Genomic DNA, 22,771 nt, shown 5'->3' with positions numbered 1-22,771 from the left:
TAACCTACTCAAAAAAAAGCAGCTTAGTGAATTGATTTGCATTTTTTGTTTGTGCACAGAACAGTTATATGTGAGTAAATGCATTTTTCACATCTTTCCTGATGGCTTTAATAGTACGTTGCAAATTTCAAGCAGAGGTGGAATCTGTTATTCATTTCCCATCGGAGTGCATTTGAGTCAAACATGAGATTTCCCTTGACTGAAAATTAATCATTACGTGAAATATATCACCACTTAAACATGGCGAATATGGATATTACAAGATCACTGAGCCCATTCCGCCAGTGCATCAAGCACCCCGTCAGCTACTCCGATACCCTTCGTACAACGCAATGATGGATGGACTAAAGACAGCAAGATGAATTTCTTTATTACGACTACACCCATTCCAGTTCTGCGCTTATGGATTCCAAATCATATTTGCCTCCTAAAATAAAGGGGGGGAGTGTTTGGTGGAGGGGGTGGGAAAGGTGGGAGTTTAGGCTTCGCTCGCCAATAATAGTAAAATGCTTCTAGATTTAATTGCATCATTACGTCCCCGATATCAGCGGCTTGCCTGCCAATATCAATATTGCCAAGGCCTGGGTGGAATATAGATGACCCAGGGTATGTGTGGGCATCCGCAAGAGAGAGGGTTGCGTGTGCCAGGCTCATTCCTCACGCCCGCTGAGAAGGGAACGGGAGAGAAAGTAGGCCGGATAGCGGCTCAACTTTCTAATGTCCCTCTGCTTTGCCTTAATTGCTGACGGATCTTGTTTAGATTTTGATGGCGCCTCTGATTCTGTAGTTGCAACGTGCAGGAATTGATGAGCCCTCAGGGAAACATCGTATTACCGCTGTGCGGGCGTGCGAGTGAGGTAGGCAACTAGAGAAGGAAATAAAAGATGGTGGGATGGTGGGAGACAAGTGCATGCCCTCATATCGTAAAAAAAAAAAGATAGAGACACTTGAACGGGACACAGGAGTACATGCAACTGTACTGCATATTTTTTATGCAATTATGCATTAACAAGGTCATGAGAAAAGTTAAGAAAGGTGACGCTTAGTGCATGCAGTGAAGATAGGTAGATAGAGTTAGCATGTTTCTTTCATTTCACTTGAACGCAGTGCCAGTCCTAGCCTTCCTGGGGCACCATATACTCCATACTTCTACCACAGTAACCGTATACGCTTTTTCCGCACCCCTACCATGTCAAAAATCTGCTGCTGTTTTGATCATTTTTCTGTAAAAATGCAGTATCTCTAGTTTCGAAAAAACATGTCTTGTTTACGTGTTTGTTAAACTGTGAAAGAACACAGTGTTGGGTAGCTAGCTAGTTATCTCGCTAATGTTCAGAAAACACTATCAAGCTAACATCTTGAGAACATTATACTTTGGAAAACTTTTGGTTGCTAGGACAATCAATCAGTTTTGTTTTTTAACAGTCAGAATTCTTTTGTATAATATTATAAACTTTTCCACGGCAGTTTTAGTTTTAGTTTAACATAACATTAGCATAATGTTAGTCCTAGTATAACATAATATTAATGAAACATTAGATTCATATGTTAGTTTTAGTTGCTCATGATGCTAGCATGTAAGTATTAGTTTGACACAATCTTAACATAATGTTATTTTTAGTTTAACACAGTGTTAAACTAAATGTTAGTTTTAGTTTAACATTGTTAACGTAAGGTTAGTGATAGTTTAACATAGTTACATAATGTTTGTTTTAGTTTATCGTATGCAATTTCTAACTTTAATTTTAACATAGTGCTCTTTTTGCTTAACTTAACATTAACTTAACATAATATTTATTCTAGTTTAACATAACCTTGATGTTAGTTTTAGTTTTAAAAATAATGTTAATTAAGGTTTAGTTCAACATGTAATGTTGTGAAGCAAACAATGATTACATCATGCTTTCAGAACCGTACATGAATGCTATGCAACCCACTTCTTAGAATCTGTCAAATAAGTACACAATGTTCTGATAATGTTTTTTTTGTTATATATCTACCACAACCTTCCAACTTTGCGATAGTAGCTGCTGTAGCTAACATGGATGACTTCCTCGACTGGGGTGCTGTTCATGTCCCACTGATATTCCAAATATTTACACATCTGTATATAAAGTAAAGAAAGAGCACAAATATGTGTGAAATATTAAATATTCTGAACATTCCACATGTTCAAAAAGTCACATGTTCAACAGGAAGTTATCGGCCAAATTTTCTGACGATCATGGGAAGAAGAACTTCTCTGATTCTTTTTTCTTATTTTCAGTGACATTGTGATATTGACTGATGAGATCACTTTGACAGTATGACTCATGAAAATTATAGATTGAAAAATGTATAATTAATTAAAATGCTATTAGCATGGATGCTACTTAACCACATTTTGTGTATTTGCTAATTCTATGCTAAAAGCTCAACTGAGCTACTTTTTTAAAAGCAAAATCTTGTAACCTTGAGCACAGAGCATTCAGTAGCTAGTTATCTCACTAATGTTCAGAAAGTACTATCAAAATAACATCTTGTAAAAGTTTATTAGCTAGCTAAGCCATGTAGTAAAAAATTGGATGTTGTTCTGATCTGAGAGGGGTTAACACATTTATTTTGTTAAAAAATTGAAAAATAATTTTAGAAAAAAGTTTTTAAAGTTGCTGGGGCACCACAATCAGGGAAACATCCAGCTAATAGCACCAAAGCAGCATTTTTCCATACAGGAAAGACTCACATATATTTGTTCTGTTTCTCCAGCATCACTTTTCACACTTTGGTGCAGATGTGAACAAATTCTTTGTTGGACCAAGCTGAAAGGCATCATATTTCCGGAGCAAGATAATGCCCCGAATCATGGGAGTTCATTAACATGGAGGGAAACCAGATTAGAGATAGAGCTGGATGCCCAGCCGAGGCCGTTCGGGGGGTCCGCAGTGCATATGGTGCCCCAGCGCAACCTAACAATTAGTACGTGCTTTGATGAACCCTAATCGCATTTCTTCCACCGTCCCATCAGAAAAAAAATAAATAAAAAAACCCACACATATCTGTGTATTTAATGTATTCCGGACTAGTAGGCGTGACTGAAAAAAAAAAAATTCAATTTTATTGTAACATTTACACCATAACGAGAACTCCCCGGTGGCATGAGTGTGGAGCTTGTCCGTTTTAATTAGATTGTTGTTTACATATTAATTGCGTATAAGATTTTTTGTCATATAGTTTGGATGTTAACAGATGGCCCAGTCAGGTAGCAGGGGTTAGTGGAGAGAAAAGATTCGGTGTGATTGATTAAGCTTCACTTTATTAGTGCCATCCACACCCTAATCATATTAGCAGCCTCAACTTCCCCGGATTAAGACAATTTCCTCGCTTATTGTTTCACTACAAGGTGGGGCTCCTACACACACACACACACACACACACACACACACGTACACACATCCAGCATCTGCCTGCGCTGGGAGAAAACAAATGCGTTTGTTTCACTTGAGTTACAAAGGAAAAGGGTCAGCGGCATTGTGATCGAGTGTTTACCACAGCGAAATGGCTTCCGATGTGTTTCATTGTTGCGATATATCAGTGGAGGAAATGTTTGCAGCAAGGCACTGTCTTCTCTCTTCTCTCTCGCTCTCTTTTTTTTTTTGACCCATCCCTGTTTGTTTTTGTTCATTTGTATTTTGTCTGTTAGACAGCTACATGCTGCAGAACAAACCGTAAGGCCCTTTTTGATCGTTTTCCATGATGCAATATGACATTTCCATAGCGACAAGACGGCGTGCAGCTTTTACAGGCAAATTGGAAAACATCTGTGACCTCGAGAGTTTCAAAGATGAAGTGCCAGATGCAAGAATGAGTGGAGTTTGGTCACTCGGCCATTCACAAATCCCACACGCATACTGTATATGTACACAAAATGAGATAGCAGAAACGTCCACACAGATGTGTTCCTGTATGTATGGTTATGTTTTTATTAGATGTGTTCATGTTTTGTTTTTTTTTGCAGGTGTCTATGCATGTTGATATGTATATATACATGTGTGATTCTGTATGTACATTGGGTGTTTGTGTGTTTATTTTTGTGTGTGTGTGTATGTATATATATATATATATATATATATATATATATATATATATATATATGCATGTGTATTTGTGCATTTGTGTATGTCTCTGTGCATGTGTGTGTTGAATTTATGTATGTGCGTATATGTTTGTGTATATGCATGTCTCTCTGCATATGCATGTGTGGTTGCATAGGCGTATATATGTTTGTGTATATGCATGTGCTTTGCATATGTGTTTTGTGTAAGTGTATGCATTTTTATGTGTATGCATGTTTGTTTAGGTATATGCACGCATGTGTTGCATAGGTGCATGAGTGTTTATGTTTATGCATGTGTGTTTTGTGTAGGTGCACATGTTTTTATAAATATGCATATGTGTTTCTGTATGTGCATACATGTTTGTGTATATGCATGTGTGTTTATGTATACGCATGTGTGTGTTTCTGCATACGCCTGCTTCCGTGCAGCAGCATGTTTTGTTCTGGACCGCACGTCTCCTCACACACTGTTGTTATCTCTGTTGTTGTTGTTGCTGTCTCCTGACGATGGCCTGTGATTGATGGACGAGGTCCAGGACATCTCGATCGACAGCTGTTGATTGCTCCGAAAAACATCCAAAGCGTGACAATAAGCTCATCGCTCTCGCGCTTCAGTCGCCAACTCGGCCCGGCATGCGGCCGCCTGATGAATTTCAACCACAACCAGGACAAGGCACACACACACACACACACACACATCAGGAAAATCTTGGTCTGTAATGTTTATTCACGCTGCGTCACATAATGCTGGCTTTACTGCTTATAATTAGCTCCAAATTACTGACATTTCATAAAAAAAATGAATAAGAATCATATTTATATATAATTCTCATGGAAGAGGTAACTATTTATAAATAATATTCTTCAAGATAGACATCACACATGTGCTGGGTAATTAAATAGGAGCCACTTTTACCGGTACAAATTGACCAGTATATCAGAGGATCTGCTTTTCCAGTGTGTGAAGAAGTCCAGATACAAAATATAGTTACAAGCAGCGATTAAGGGGGCCAAGCGATTTCTGGCCCCATCCCTTAACAGTGGAGAAAGATCAGAAGTGAATTGGGACCATTAGCATTTGTTTCCAAGGAGATATACTAAATTTGAAGGCAAGACATCAAGCTGTTACTAAAATATTGTTTCACTTCCTGTTTTTAATAGCCCCCCCCCCCCCAAATCGCAAATAAACTCGTCATGTTGCTAAATATATCTGATAGGTTTGGTGTCAAGACACGCCCTCACTTCATGTTTGGTGAGTTAGATGTTAAATTCATTTGCAGGTTATGGATAAACAGTCCTGCATATATAAAACTGGAGTTTTGTTCAGGTTGGTCACCTGATGCTGTCTTCCAAATTTTACAGTGATTCAACAAAATTTGTAGGAGAAGTAGTGAGGAAAAAAAGTTTTTGTGTACAAAGTTTCAAATTGGCTGACTTACTGTTTGACAAAATACAAATCCATTATAACAACAATACTTTGTGCCTTCCAGGGACTCAAGAGGAAGTGGAAGAAGAAGAAGATATACAATTCCAAAAGAGTACCTCACTCCCTCCCTCCCTCTCTCCCTCCCTCCCTCCTCTTCCATATTTTCTCCTTTTTTTATTTCTTATATGTTCTTCCTTCTACTGTATCTGCTTATATTTACATTCCTTCTTTTTTCTCTCCTTACTTTTCTTTATTTTTCATATTTTTTCTCTCTTTTTCATTGTCCTTTCTCTCTCTTCTTTTTCTTGATTTTTCTTTTTCTTGATTTTCTGACATTCTTTCCTACTCTTCCTCTTGTTTGTCTTTCTTTCCTTTGCATCTCATCTCTCTGATCATCTGACAGGGTCACAGCGCAGGTGAACACTGTAGGGTCTTTCTTTCCATTACTCACTTCTCTTCATTTTTTCCCCTTTTCATTTTTTTTCTTCTCCATTTTCCTTTTGTCTTTCTATTTGACATTTGTTCTTTCTTCCATTTTTTACTTTTTCTTCTTGTTTAAAACAAAATTCCAAATGTTTTTCCTGCTTTCTCTTTGTCCTTTTATCTTTCACCAGTTTTCTTTCTTTCTTTCTTGGATATTTCATTCAGCTGGCCAGCTTATGCATCTCTCATTCATTCACTCATTCATTATTTTCTCATTTTTACTTCTGTCTTTCCCTTTCTTCTTACACACTTCTTATATTTCCCAGTCTTACTTCTCATTTTCCTTTTCTATTTCTTCTGGTATTTTTTTTTATTGTCCCTATCTACAGTATCTCTATTTTTTATTCTTTTTTTCTTTCTATTTTTCTATTCCTTCATTATTTCTTTCTCTCTTCTTATATTTGACATTCTTTCTTCTCATCTTTCTTTTTCTTCCTGTATTTCTCATGTTTTTATTATCTCTTTATCTTTCTCTTATTTCAATTCTTTCAAGGTTTTTCCCTTTCTTTCTTTCTTTCTTTCTATCTTTCTTTCTTTCTTCTGTATTTCAGTCTGTCTATCCATCTAACGGGGTCACAGCGCAGGTGCACACTGTAGACCACCCAATTCTCTCCTTCTTTTTTCTTTTCCTTCCTATATTTCTCGTTTTTTTTCTTTCACTCCCTCATTCTCTCTATTTCTCTCTTTTCTTTTATTCCTTCTGCTTTTCTCACATCCTCTCTTTGTCTCTCCCATCCACAGTTTCATACTTTCTGCAATATTTCTGTCTTCTTTCAATTTCTTTCAGTCTTTCGGGCACCTTGTTTGACTTCTTTAACAACTCAGAAGACTAATGACACTAATGACACTAATGACACACTCATAATGCCTACAGGACAACTATATGATGCTCACACACACACACACACACACACATACATCTATTTACTAACTCAATATATATTGGAAATATTGTTTTTTTCACATACAAAGATGCTTTGTTGTTGTTTTTTTAAGTAGTTTTTAGATGTGTAATTGTGTGTGCGTGCATTCCTATGTGCTATGTGCTTGTAGGTGCTATGTGCATGTGTGTGTGTGTGTGTGTGTGTGTGTGCGTGCGCTATATGGTGTGTGCTAATCTTTGCACATGAGCATATCCTTAATATTTCACTGATTTTTAAGCATTGTGAGCCGTTTTCTCCTTTGTTCATTATGATTAGCCATTACAGTCGACGGGGTTCGGGGGGGAGAAGCAGAGCGGACATTTTTTAACAAAAATTAGCATTCTGCGAGCCGATCTATCCCCAAGCTTAATTAAAGTAAATTCAGCATTCCACTTCATCATTGGCTTTATATAATCTTAACACAAGTTCTGCTTATTGGCATCTGTTTATGTCTCATATTAAAAAAGCAAACACTACATCGGATGATTTGGCATCTTCTCCGCTTATTCCGCGGCCTCATATTATGGGAATTCTTGGTTTGCGCAATGATTAAATGCTTAATAAAAAATTCATTGTCGCTGCCAACATCTGTATTGTGGCTGTGACGACCCGCTGGAGGATGGTGGGCTTGTAAACTTTCCAATCGTGTTGTCGAGAACCCTGGAAAGTTCAGCGAAGAGTTCTGCCTCGCTCATTACCGCGCTACTTCTGCGCCTGCGATTAGACAAAGAACATCTTTAATTGCTTTAAAATCTGAATGCATGATAGAAATGGATTAATTTGATTTTTTTTTTTTCGTGTGTGTGTTTCTACAAGTAGCAGATGGTTTATGTCTTAGGAATGCTCATGTTGTAAAATGAGATCCCCAGCTTGCTTCTGATTGGTCACTGTTAATGAAGCATGCTGGGCTGATTATTGATTTAGAAAATGAGGATGACACGAGGACTGCGTGTGTTGTGGTAATAAATTAAAGGCGAGGCGTTTCCTTTTTTCTGTTTAATAGCCAACAGAAACGAAAACTTAAAGCGAGCTAAAATATTTGATTTGCCGTTCAGGTGGTCTCTGGCCCTGTCGATGTAATTTGATTGTTTATTAAGAAAAAAAAAAAAGAGATGCACTTTTATAGCTGCCGCTAACAAGCAGATGGTCGACTTGACTTATTTGCGTTTTGTGTTTCTGAATGACCGATCAGGTGCATGATGGGAAATTCAATGAGCTGCTTGTCAGAGGAGAAACAATTCATTGGAGAGAGCCCACCAAAGCTGTGTGTGTGAGTGGGTGTGTGGGTGTGTGTGTTCCTTGTTTCCTCTTACCCTCCTTCACTTGTTAGTTCTCTCTGTGTCTCTCCCTCTCTCTCTCTCTCTCTCTCTCTCTCTCTCCTGTTATTATTGGCCATGGCGAGAGCAGCTGTTTCGGAGTGCCACCTCTCTCTGCATTAATATCTTCCCTCTGATGATTAGCGTGGGGAAATGCAGGCCGCTGATGGAGCGAATGTTACCCTCCTGGGGCTTGTCTCCTTCCAGGATGCTCCTTCTGTGCTGTGGTTCAGGTTTTCTTTCTTTCTTTCTTCCTTTCTTTTTTTTTTATCTCCAGGTATTTCAGTTCAGTCCTGGAGCTGATCTTCACATCTGTCTGCAACATCATTAGCTAGTAAACCTGAGCATTTTCAGTTATTAGTTAAATGTATTACATTCATACACAAACTCTTTTGCATGTTGGTTTGACCGTTACTGACTGAATTTGAAACCTGAGGGTGAACAGACATATTTGTAAAAGTCAAAATCACTCAAAACTTCTAAAAACAAAAATCTGTACTAAAGAATGCTTGTTTCACTTTGCAAATCCGTGAGAAATGAATTGAATTCTCAGACTGATTGGTCTGAAGTGTTTAATTAATGAATAAACACTTGGGGGTGTGCTGTTATAGGAAAAAAAAACAACAGCAACAATGGAGGAGTTAATGTTACCACCCTGGAGTTGATTATTTTCCAATAACAGCACGTCCTGTAGTGGTTTATTCCTCTTACACCACAGGAATTTGCCAAAATTACAGAACAACACCTAGTACTTTTTATCCAATTATAGTAACATTTATAGATATGATTCACAGATGTTTTCACGTTCACAATAGCAGCTATAAAGAGTCGTTCCCTCACCAGCCTTTCTTTATTTTCTCTCTTTTGTAGTTAATATGACAAAAAAGTCATGTCATGTTACTGAGAAACTGCAAATTGTAAACTCCTTGAAAAATTACAAACTCCTTAAAACTTACAGCTCTTCCTCTGAATGTTACAAAGCTCTGACACTAGAGACTCCCTTCAAAATGTTGAATAAACTTCTTTACAGAAAAGTCCCTGTGTAAGTTGTTACTGTAGATTCGATCGAGAAGTGCATTAATATAAACCTGTGATTTGCCTTGTAGCTGGAACTACTGTCAGAGCTGCTGTTCTAGAAAATAAATCAGTCGGAATCAATCATGCAAAAGTGCTGTGGTATAAAATATATTTATGACTCGCCACATCTTGTTATTTACACTGAAACTGTAGCAGTGCTGTTAGAAGCTGAAGCACCAAACTCGTAGTGACTTGGGAAGAGTTTGACACACTGGAATATAGTGCAGGGACACCACCTGCAATCTCAGGGCATTGGTAAATAAAGCATCACACACACACACACACACATACACCACAGCGTACACACACCACAAAAGTAGGTCTTGAAATCATTGGGGAACTAATCTCCCGCTCAAACTTTCACTCTTTTCTTGATGCATTCTTTTATAACTCTTAGAAAAAAAAATAGGATCCTTAAAGGTTGCATAGTTAAGAGTTCTTAGCTACTTGAAGCACTCTAATACGGAACCATTCTGTAGTAGGGTTCTGCATTGAACCACTAACATTTTTTTCAATTAAAGAATGGCACATCGAACTTTTTATCCATTTACAGTAATACTTGATGTTGTGAAATGTCCATAAAACAAGTTAATTTCTCTTATCATTTACACTAAAGCAGCTCTCAGAGGGACAATTCGAAGAATTCATCAGTTATTTTTTCTAAATCCAATCCAAACACGGCTGACTAGAAGAAGATCAAAATCCTAGAACAAGAGTTAAAAGAGTGGCTCTCTAGCAGTCCTGGTGAGTAGGACACAACCGTAACTGCTAAGTAATCAACATAAAATTGGGTACATTCTTCGGGAAAAAAAAGGGATCCACAAGTGTTCTTTGGTTAACATATTCTGCCTTCACAGAAAAATCAGCGTTCATCATTCAAACCAAACATGAATTTCAAATTTGCCGGACAAAAAATTTCACGATTCACTGAAGGGGAAAAGGACATGGGATGTGAAATTTGTACGTGGTAGCAGTTATTTTTCTACATGTTGACTGTATCTAGGTGAACTCTGTCCTGTGAATTCACAAACCTCAGTATTGGGAGCAAATAGAAAACAAATGGGAGGGACTCTGATCTCTTCGGTAGATAAAAAAAATGGAGGAGCGGTTTTCATACTGTTGCCTGGCACACATTAAAAACATAAGCTAGAGGTTTTGTGGTAAAATTCAGTTTTGTGTCTCCGCCTGCTAGAATTTTGTTGCAATGTTGACACCTGTGTTTCTGTCAATAAGACATTTCTTACTAATGTACTAATGCTACGTTGATGACTTTCATACCACTTCTTACTCCGAAAAACAAAAAAACTCTATAAATAGTGTTTCTGTACATCTGTACTGAAGCGAGGTTCTTTCCTTTCGAATATTTGTGTTGTGTGTGGTTATGTCTTATCTTTCATCTGTGCAACGTGTCTCTGAGCATGTGTGCAGCGTGCAAATGGGGCTGTGTGCCTAATCAAGCACCTGTAACACACACACACACACACACACACACACACACACACACTTGTAGCTCTGACCACATTTAATCCATTAATCATATTCGCAGTTATGTTGATGAACAATTGATGAGATGCGTAAATAAAAACAAATAAAACAAGCGTCATGACGACAGAAAAAATGTTTGCGCTAAAATCCAGAATTAGACGATTTTCACATGCTTGAAAAGTAAACAGGGCCTCTGATCGACCCTTGGCCTCTACCGCAGGTGCAAAAAGACGCCACACAGTGTCAAACTTGTTGTCACTGTGAGCTAAAGGATTCTCGACTGTAGTGCTGATTTGAATATCTGAATGAGTAAACATCGCCTCATTTAACGGAATATTTGGCCCAAAAATACTCAAACGTCTAATAACGAACGTGCAGTTTGTGTTATTACTTGGCTGAAACTGATAAAAGTTTTAACAAAAAAAATAAATGAAAACGTGTGAGATCTGTGTGGGAAACGCCAGCGAAACAAGCTCATGTAACCACAGTGACTCAGGGATGGTGCTGTTTTTTCTCGTTTTGTGTCAGAGTTACTGTAGCATGCCGCTCATTTTCATAAACTGCCCTTCCCCTGTCTCTGGGTTGGGATTCCCTCTGTACCGCCTGATTACGGGTACATTTTTATTAAGTGCCCGGCCATTTGTGGCTCTCGCTGACGAGGCCACGAAGAGAAAAAGCCCAGGAGCTTCTGTCATGACCGCAATTACCAGGAAGTGAACAGCAAATGTTTGCTTTTTGGTTCAATTATCGCCCGGTTAACACGTTTCTTTCACTTGTCAGGGTTCAAGGCCAAACTGTGATTCTAATACGCCGTCGTGTAGAGAAGCTTTCTTCTCCTATTGGGTAGTAATACTGTTCCTTTAATATTGGCCAGTTTATTAGGTACACCAGTGTGTGTAAAAGACTTCCTGCCACTGTGATCTTTAATTTGTCCTTTCATTTGTGACTTGCAACATGAGAAATAAAAAGAATAATGATTTATAAGACACTGTTTTGCTTTTCTTCTTGTTCCACAGTGCTGTTGAATTCTCGATTCTAATTACTCAGAAGGTGTCGAATCACATTCAATGGAAAACTTTGTTCCCTGTAACATTTCTAATGCTTGCTTTAGTTATTTATTTTTTGCCATTTTCTTATTATAGCTACATAAAAGAAAATTACTCATTCAAATTTACTATCCTGCATATCATCTTTCATATTTTATTGAAATACTAGATATAGATGTTGATAGCAGAAGATCCACAACAATTTAAAGTATTGATATAAATTTAAACAGCCTTAATTTGACTAAATAAAATGATGATGTAAAAATGGGCTCATATGAGATTTAGGTCAGAGCAACAATATTTTATGAAGTTAGTTTATTATGTATACCTGTATATTTATTTTTTTGTGTAATATATTTTTATTTAACTTTATTTAATTCTGTGCAACTTGATCGGCAAATCAAATTAACTTTAAAACATTATCTTTTATAATATAAATAGCACTGTATTTCTTTCAGAATGTAGTTTGTGATGTATGTTAGATTTTATATTTTATTTGATATTAAATCTTTACATGTACACATTTACTGTAATTGAATGAATAAATGTCCACACAGCTACAGAGGTGCATCTCCTCATCAGAACAATTACAGACGTCCTAATTGCAAAAAGATTCACATTTATAACTTTAAGCAGTATAGATACTTTGAAATCTACTATTTAGATACTTTGCCTCCTCGTTGTTAGAATAATGATTAAAAATATATTTATGACTAAATGTCTCTCGTTTACTCCTAGTGTCCTTTAATTCTGTGCTGACTCTCTTCAGGTTGAAAAATAATTTGGAATTGTAATTGTTGATAACTTTTCTGTGAGGAAATGTTTATTTAAGATTGACGGAAGAAGTCTCCAGTGTCAGTGCTTTCTATCAGTCAGAGGTAAAGCTGTAACTTATGTGTTGTTAAATGTTGTTTCTCTGTAACAAGCTGCATTCATTCATTCATTCATTCATTTAACTTCAAGAGGAAGTGAAGGAATGACTGTTTATACCTGATATAGTTTGCAATAACAGGAACAAATTTGTTTCGTGGACATTCAGTATGACATGCAGTTCTTTAATGAATAAAACAATGTGTTCATAAATTGCTGTGGTACAAGAAGACTAAAACATTTAGGGATGTGCTGTTATTGGAAATTAATCAACTTCAGTGTGGGGACAGTAACTCCGCTTCATCTCACAAACCCGCCGTTGCTTATTTTCCTTTAACAGCACAACCTGAAGTGTTTTAGTCCTTACTTAGACCACCTACTCTGCATTCCTGCATACTGATCATGATAACTAACTTGTTTCTTGGACGTTCCACAGCATTCAGTGTAACTATAAATGGATAAAAATTACAAAGCGTAAGTCCAGTAAGGGTGATTATTTTATTCCTTAATTTAAACTAGCAAATTCTCAAAAGCAGTCTTTAGGTTTATACCCTATACAATGTTTAATGAATTAATGAATGAATTATATATGTGTATATAATAATTACCTTGATGTCTCGATTATATGATGTAACATTTAACATTTAACTCAATTAACCATACACACATCTGATCATAAACTGTAGCTATGTATTTGCTTCATTATGCAAATGCAGATTATAATGGATGTATAAAAGCTTTGAAAATGATTCCTAATGGTATTTCAGTTTAATACAAATAACAATGCAATAAAAAAAAACAATATAATGTATCATCTATTGTCAGTTTTTTTTTAAATAAAAGAATCAGTCAATCTCCACTTTATGTATGTTGACTGACAGGCCTCCAGCATGGCGAATGTTCTCAGATTAAACCCTGTTTTGTCTGCAATCATCATTTATTTAGTCATATTGCACCACATCCCACATTTTGCTCCGTATCATAAAGATAAACCAAACGTCTTCTTGAGGTAAAAGTAAACGCACCTCCCGTGTGAATTATTAAGTGTGATGTGACATGAATTAAGACAGATTATTGGTCAATAACTTGCGACATGCAGGCCTTTGTTTTGCTCGGACCACCTGATGCTCTGCCGAGGCCAGAGGCTGTAAATAAGTAATAGCGCTCTTTTTGCTTCAGCTTTAATAGCATTAAATATTCAAATATTCAGCACATGTTCTCGTGTAGATGTGAGGAGGCAAGGTGGGGAGGGAGGAAAAAAACAAAAAAAAGGAAAAAACATGCACAAATGGGAACGTGGCCAGACCGGGAACATCACACACACACACACACACACACACACACACACACACATACACACTTCCAGCCCCAGGTGGCATGAAGATAGATGTGCATTAGTGAAATCAGCATCAGAACACAGACTTGTGCATAACCCACATTGTTCACACACCTTGTGGGAAAACAGAATGAGGGAGAGTTGGTAAGAGTGAGAGTGTGTTGAGAAGAATCTACATATTGCATCCTAAACCAAAGGCCAAGAAGCATTAAAAAAAAAATTAGCACTGATTATGCACCGCAATACCCTCAAATAATAAATATATAAATAAGCTAATATTACTCCAGGACTCGTAATGTTTTTTTGGAAAAGCTCCGGCTGCGCTGTCCAAAATAATTATATTGCGAGCGTTTTGGCATCCGGGCTCTTACTGCAGAAATGGTATCTACGATGAGAAATGGAGCAATTAGAGAGGTTCACGTGCGTTATTTAGTCCTCATTAGCTTGCCGTGACATCGGCGGCTGTGTGGACCAATGGAAAGCGCCGGCCGTGCCCAGGCAATTAGTAAAATTAGTGGCGCAGGATTTGGCGAGGGTAACGGGCCACATGGCCCGAGAGATACCAGCCTGGTGTCGCCGGCGCCATTTGTAACTTCACCCGCGGAATAATGAGCTTGAAAAATGGCGCCATGTTTATCGAATCAAACCCCTTCGCTCCTGGAGTGCTCTGTAAGTACAACCGGGTCATCCCAAAGTCTGGCCAAACCGGTGGACGGTGTGCCCGATGTGTGTGTAATTAGCAAGCCGGGATGTGTTTGTTTTCATTTGTGCATGTTTGTGCTGATAAAGTTTGACTTGCCAAAAGAGGAACGCGGCTCCCATGTTGCAGTTCGCACAAGCTGTTCTGCTGTTTGGGCTCAAAAACGCCCCGGTGGTTGGTTAGCACGCTCTCACATGCATTGTTTTTTCAACATTTGCACAAAGTGTCCATCAAGGATGTCTAGTCTACATTTATGCATGAAGGGAATGTTTCTATTTTTAAATAATATCAAATCTTAAGCAAATTTTCCAAACTGTGAATTATCTATTTTTCCATAACTAGCAGAATCTCAGATGCTTTTTTCCAACATTTGCACTTAAATGTGTCCCCCAAACATATGCAGGCTACAATTATACTTTATAGGTATGTTTCAGTTTTAAAAATTATCAAAGCTTCGGAAAAAAAAAAAAAAAAAAAGATCAAAAAAAGATAAAAAAAAAAAAAACACCCCAAAACTCAAACCTTTTTCTTTAGCTACCATTATGGCAGTGTTTAAAATATGGGCAACAAAATGACATCATCAAGCCAAATACAAAAAAGTCTGTTTTCATCACTTTTGATTTCTTCTACTCTTTATCAAAGCATCAACATTTTCCAGCTCAGCTAACCACTGATTATATTTAGGGGTCTGATTATTTATTTTTTCTTGTGTGAAAATAAAAAAAAAGAAAAGAAAAGAAATTACCTTTGATTTCACACTAGCAAGTAAAAAGTCTCTGATGTTGTTCCAGCTTTGTTTGCTGTGGGGTGTGGGCGTGGCCTATCCAACTTTTTCAAGTTGCAATAAGAAATTGTGAGATTTGTAAACAATATGATTACAGTCTAGTGGTGGTTTTGTTTTACATATATGGCAATAAAACCCAGGACATTATTAAGCAGCTCTTTTCCATGTTTGCGTAACGGATGCTGTTGAATTTTAACTAAATTTTGTGGGATTAAAGAATTTGAGGATGTCATACAACCTGCTGCACAGGGAATTCATTTACCAAAGCCAATCAGTCGGGTTTCCTACCCCAGTAATTTGCATAAAATTCAGATATTTCTTGTTGCTGTCGGAGGAATCACAGTTCACACACTGTCACTTGTTCAGGAAAATAGGAAAATAATGGACAGGGTGACGAGTCCCGACGCAAAAATTGGAGTTACTGTTACCAGCTTGAAGTTGATTATTTTCCTATAACAGCATGTCCTGAAGTGTTTTAGTCTCCTTAGACCACAGCAACCTTCCAACGGTTACAATTTTTTACATTTATCAAATAACAAAAGATTTTTGGCTATTTATAGTTACGTTTAACGTTGTGGACTGTGATGTAATTGCTATAAACAGTCCTTTCCTCACCAGCCTCACTCTTTTACTGTCTTGAAGTTAATAAGATTAAAAAAAACACAGCTTGTCATGTGAGAAAGAAAGCGTGAACTCCTCTGTCCTGATGACTTTCCCATTTCTGTGAAACAAGTTAGCTCCTTTTATCGCAAAAGATGTTACAGAGTAAACAGTCGTTCCTTCACTTTTTCTTGAAGTTAATAGTAAAACTGCAGCTTGTTACCGAGAAAACACAAAACACAATGTCCTGAAGACGTTCCTGTTTCAGAAAACGTAACGTTACACTTTTACGTCTGACTGTTACGAAGTGCTGACACCGGAGACTCCTTCAGGAAATGTTAAATAAACGTCTCCTTGCAGAAAACTTCAACAGTTGCAAATGTTTTTTAATATGCTTATGTGGACGTCCTTGTGTATGTTGTTACTACAGAAATTTATATTTAACATATTAAATGCAAATCTTAATATAGACCTGCACTACTGTCAGAGCTACTGTTATAGAAAACAAATCAACCTTCTGTCCATCTGCTATATACACAGCTTAGCTACGGAAATGCATTCTGATGCACTCGCAGCGTGTTTTCAGGACGCCACTTTACGTTCCAGCAGAATTTCACTGCAAACGATGAATTATTGGACTGAAGTTCTGGTCTGGTTAAGGCATGAGAGGGACGTGCTAAAAGTAGCACTTACAGAATAATCACAGGTAAAGAATTACACGATTCATATTTACACAACTATTTTACATTTTACAATATTTTTTCCATGTTGTGGACCTCTTGTGCAGCCCATGTGTTTTTTAAATCATGTTTTGCATGATTCTTTCACATGATTCATTTATTTTCATATGTGATTCTTTGACATTATTCTTTTTTCACATGTGAGTCTTTCACATTATTCTTTTATTTTCACGTGATTCTCTCATATGATTCTTTTATTTTCATATGTGATTCTTTCACGTGATTCTTTTATTTTCATATGTGATTCTTTCACGTGATTCTTTTATTTTCACGTGATTCTTTCACATGATTCATTTATTTCCGCATGCGATTTTCCCCACATGATTCATTTGTTTTCCACATTTGATTTTCATACATGAGTCATTTATTTTTTACCTGCACTACTGTCAGAGCTGCTGTTATAGAAAACAAATCAACCGTCTGTCCAAAGAGATTTCATAATTCAACAGTCCTGTAGTATAAATCAATACAGCACATGTGCACATGCACTTACGACATGTTGCTAAATGATTAGCAATTACGGATGAAGTATTGCTCCACCTTGTAAGATACACTGTACTTTCCAAAGGGCAAACTGAACAAACGCTTCATTGTCATTTACGTAAAAAAACACCCACATGCTGGTTTCACAGTCGATCATTTGCATAGCCATATCATCGGTCATGTTAAAGTCTCCTCCGTATATGAGAATGAATGCATTTCAGATGCAGCTTGTCAGAAAGTGTCTTTGCACAGCATTAGGTAGGAGGACATCTGAGCACCCTCCCCGTAATACGAGAGAGAACACACAAGTGTAAACAAAGCAAGCAGGTGTTGTGTGCTTTCGAAAAAAAAAAAAAATCCAAAGTTATCGTGTTCCAGAATAGAGAGCCGTAATTATACTGTGCTGGATTATGGAAAAAATGAGGCGTTTTGCATTTTAATTGTGCCAGGTAAGTTCATCGATTTCCTGTTATAATACTTAAGTTCGGCATTAATAATTCATATTGCTGCCAGCATGCCATTTTGCGCACACCTGCGTTATTATTGCTTTTAATGAAGGGAAGAGGGTTGCCGTGTTTCTTTAGCTGTGTCAAAACAGGCGACGGCTGCATGCCTGATTATGAAAAACAATCTGTTTCGAGCCTATGTTATTTTTTTGATGTGAACATCATTTTGATGTTTTTGATTAGCTCGTTATTAACTTTGAGAAGATCACATGGAAACGAATCACGTCTCAGATCAGAAAATGTCGGCCTGTTTGTCTGCTGTATGAGAAAATAACGACAAGTGCTAAGAACTGCAAGTCTACCAGATTATTAACACCAAATCCCATTCCCTTATATATAAAAATAAAACATAATGGGGTGTGCTGTTACAGGAAAGTAATCAGTGACAGGATGGTGTGATGAAGCGGAGTTGCTGTTCCATCCTGAAGCATTTAACTCCTCTAATATCACAACACTAAGGACACAACACTAATTCTTTGTGTAGCAAACACTAAGAATTCTTATTTAAAGAACAACACGCCATACTTTTTATCCATTTATAGTTACATTTAATGTTATGGAGCATCCAAGAACTGAGTGCCTGTTATTACTTACGTTATAGCAGCTACAAACAGTCGTTCCCTCAGGATTCTCTTTGTTTTTCTTTCTTGAAATTAAAAAGACAAAAAGAATGCAGCTTGTCATATTCCTGAGGAATTGCACCACACAAACTCCTCTGTCTGGAAGACTGTTACAAAGCACTGACACTGGAGACTCCTTCCATAAATGATAAATAAACATCTCTTTACAGAAAATGTCGCTGTTGCAACAGCATACGTTTTTGCTTTGCTAAATAACATTTTTTTTAAATCTGTTTATTGTTACACTTAGTTTACGTGGCACGTCAATTAAGAATCTATCGAGAATGATTGAAAATGAATCAACAGCTTCTGACCAATCAGAAGTTAAGAAGGTGATTCGGCTTCTAGATGGTGCTATTGTTTTTTGTTTTTCTGTTTTTTTTTCCTGTAACATAATTTTGTCAGGTATGAGGTTTGAGGGAATGAGATAAACACGCAGACCTGCAGTCTAGATGTTAAACTTGAGCCTATTAGCCTATTGTCAGTTACATTAGCATTGTAACAGCAAATGCTTTGACTACATTTTGGGGTCAATTGTGTGAAAAATTATGTATAATAAATTTCAATCTGATATATGAAGTTAAGTCGGTGGAACTTGTCGTTATTTCTAATGAGATGAACTTTTTCGGGAATGTAAATGTCACTGGCTACACTACATTCACACTAGCAAGCATTGTGTTGCTTGTAGTTTGTATCCTGTGGATGTGTCACGACTGCTACTGTTGTCACTTGTGGGTGTGGCCTTTCCAGCATGGTTTTTCAATTCTGATGAGAAACCCTTATAGCCGCTAAAGCTAACTAGTTAAATGCATCAAATAATGCAATGAAAATTGTTTGTTTTTGCTCGACTTCGCACTAGATTCCTTAGCAGATTAGCAAATCTAGCTAAATACTAAGTACTAGCTACATATACTCACCAGAGGCACAAAGAATCTCTGCTTCTTCTTTCTAAGCTTTATTTTACTTCATTATTGTCTCTATAGACATTTAAAGAGAGGTTGTGTATGAGAAGATGAAAGAAATCAGAACTAGTTGCAGGTACGAGCTGAAGTTGTGAGCAGGGAACTGATTGGTCCGAGGAATCACTCAGGATAACTGTTTGGATTTGTTGCCTTGGCTTGTCATACAGAATTTGCATTGAATAGAATTGAGAAAATTCAATTCAGATGTCTCTTGTTGCATCGCCACTTGCTGTGGTTAGTGAAATCATTGCTGTGTGTAATGAACAGTCTCTTGTTGCTTGCTAGTGTGAATGTAGGGTTACAACAGGAAGTTGCGAACAGGAAGCCCAACATACGCATTGTCATCCTTTTTAGTCTTTGTCATTTTTTTAGAAGAAGAAAACGTGTTGCTCTGATCAAGGCCTCAGATAGAAGCTGTGGCTATAACGCATGACACATGAAGGCCTTTGGTGCTGCCAAGCACTGCATCCATCATCACTGAGCTTTAAAAGTAATGCTGAAAAACAACAAACACACACAGACACACACACATACACACACACACAGAGACACACACACATACAGACACACACAAGTGGCCCCAACTAGCACAATCAAGTTCGTCCTTAAGCCCCACACCTGTGAGACAACAGAAGCATTTATGATTATTTTTCTTTCTCTCTCGCTGCCTTTTTTATTTTTTTTGGAAGAAAAAAAACATACATATTTGTCCAGCATCGTCTGCATTAGTGTTTACTCCTTCTCTCTCCCAAACAGTGTGTTTACTTTCTCTTTGTGGCTCCGAAGCTCTCAAATTGCATTTCTCAGATGTTGGTTCCCAAGAGGAGCCGGGGCTCGGCGGCAGGTGTCTGGAGGAGCTCTCCCACACACACACACACACACACAGACACACACATTTACACACTCACACATGCACACACTGCGAGCTCCGTTCAGCTCAGCTCCCAGTCGTCATTAATACATCTGCTATATACACAGCTTAGCTATGGAAATGCATTCTGATGCACTCGCAGCGTGTTTTCAGGACGCCGCTTTACGTTCCAGCAGAATTTCACTGCAAACTTGAGGAATTATTGGACTGAAGTTCTGGTCTGGTTAAGGCATGAGAGGGACGTGCTAAAAGTAGCACTTACAGAATAATCACATGACCTACATATACATTCACATGAGCTGTCATGTGAATAATGACACGATTTGTATTTACAACATTTTATGTTTCACATAATTTTCCCATGTAGTGAACTTTTCAAGTGTTGTCCATGTGTTATTACTTTCCACATGTGATTCTTTTACGATTCATTTATTTTCACATGTGATTCTTTCACATGATTCTTTCATGTGATTCATTTATTAATGTTAATTTGCACATAGTTTTGTGCACATAGTTTTATAATTCATGATTTTCTCATACAATTCATTTCTTTTCACGTGATTCTTTTATTACATAATTCTTTTTTGACACCTGATTCTTTCGCATGATTCATTTATTTCCACATGTGATTCTTTCCAGATGTTAATTTTCACATGTAGTGCACATAGTTTTATAATTCATGATTTTCTCATACAATTCATTTCTTTTCACGTGATTCTTTTACAAGATTCTTTTATTACATAATTCTTTTTTGACACACGATTCTTTCGCATGATTCAGTTATTTTCATATGGTCTTTTTTCCACATAATTCTTTCACTATTTATTTATTTATTAATTTTTTACATGTAGTGCATGTAGTTTTATATTTCACATGATTTTCTCAAACAATTCATTTTTCACATGACTCTTTTCCATGATTTATTTCTTTTCACACGTAATTCTTTCACACGATTCATTTCTTTTCATAGGTGATTCTTTCACATAATAATTTTCTTTTCACAGGTGATTCTTTCATATGATTCTTTTATTTTCTTTCACATGATTCATTTCTTTGCACATCTGATTTGCGCACATGACTCATCTGATTTTTTTTCCACATGACTCATTGGTTTTCAGATGATTCATTTATTTTCAACTGTTGCATCTGATAAATTTCCTCATTCTTTTCTCTTCCACATGTGATTTATAGACATTTCATTTAGTTTCACGTGTTTATTTGTAGGCCATGCAGTTTTATTTTCCATATGTGATTTTCCCTTGATTCATTTCTTTACTTTACATTGTTTGTGAATATCTCTCAGGATTCACTTAGTGTCACATTTTACCGAATGTAGGCCATGCGGTTTTAATTTCACATGTAATAAATAATGTGATTTTTCCTCCATGTACTGTATGTGGTTTTATTTTTAAATGTGATTTTTTTTTTCATATGATTCATTTTTCAGTGTTACTTTTTCCACATGTAGGCCATGCAGTTTTAATTTCACATGTGGTATCTTTTCCCATGTTTTATTTTCTTTCTCGCACACTTTTTTTTTTTTATCGTGCTGGTTATGTGATGGTTATTTACTGTGATGATATTTATGTGATGGCTCATTTTGGGTCACTCATTTTTCTGCATGTAGTGCATTTTGTGGGATTTCATGGGTCACGTGATCGCATGCAAGCCGTCACTGTATGAACATGAATTGGATTTTAGGTGCAAATTCTGGGTGAAATTACGTGACTCACGTCACGTCACGACACGTCACATAAAAACATGATGTGATGTGATGTGATATGACGTGACCTAACCTTTAAGATGGACTGCATGGAAAAAGAGTATATACATACAGCATCTAATTTTATTTTAGTTTCAAAACAATAAATATGAATTATCTGATTGTGTTATTTCACCTGGGACACATTTTAGATTTTACTGCTATCAAGTGTAAAGTGTAAAGAGCATCCTGACTCAGTTGACACACACACACACACACACACACACACACTGAACTGTAAATCTGGCCAGGTCATTGTACCTGGTGGACTTAAGACCCCACAAACACACACACACACACACACACTGAACTGTAAATCTAGCCAGGTCACTGCACCTCGTTGACTTAAGACCACACACACACACACACACACACACACTGAACTGTAAATCTGGCCAGGTCATTGTACCTGGTGGACTTAAGACCCCACAAACACACACACACACACACTGAACTGTAAATCTAGCCAGGTCACTGCACCTCGTTGACTTAAGCCCACACACACACACACACACACACACACACACACACACTGAACTGTAAATCTAGCCAGGTCATTGTACCTCGTTGACTTAAGACCACACACACACACACACACACACACAAAGCAAATGATGTCTTAGCCGAGAGAAATATATCAAAGTATATCAACGATTATGAGTCATAACCGGGGCTGTGCGCGCGCTGC

This window comes from Pangasianodon hypophthalmus, chromosome 22, assembly GCF_027358585.1.
Source record: "Pangasianodon hypophthalmus isolate fPanHyp1 chromosome 22, fPanHyp1.pri, whole genome shotgun sequence".
NCBI lineage: Eukaryota > Metazoa > Chordata > Actinopteri > Siluriformes > Pangasiidae > Pangasianodon > Pangasianodon hypophthalmus.
This window is presented reverse-complemented; position numbering follows the sequence as displayed.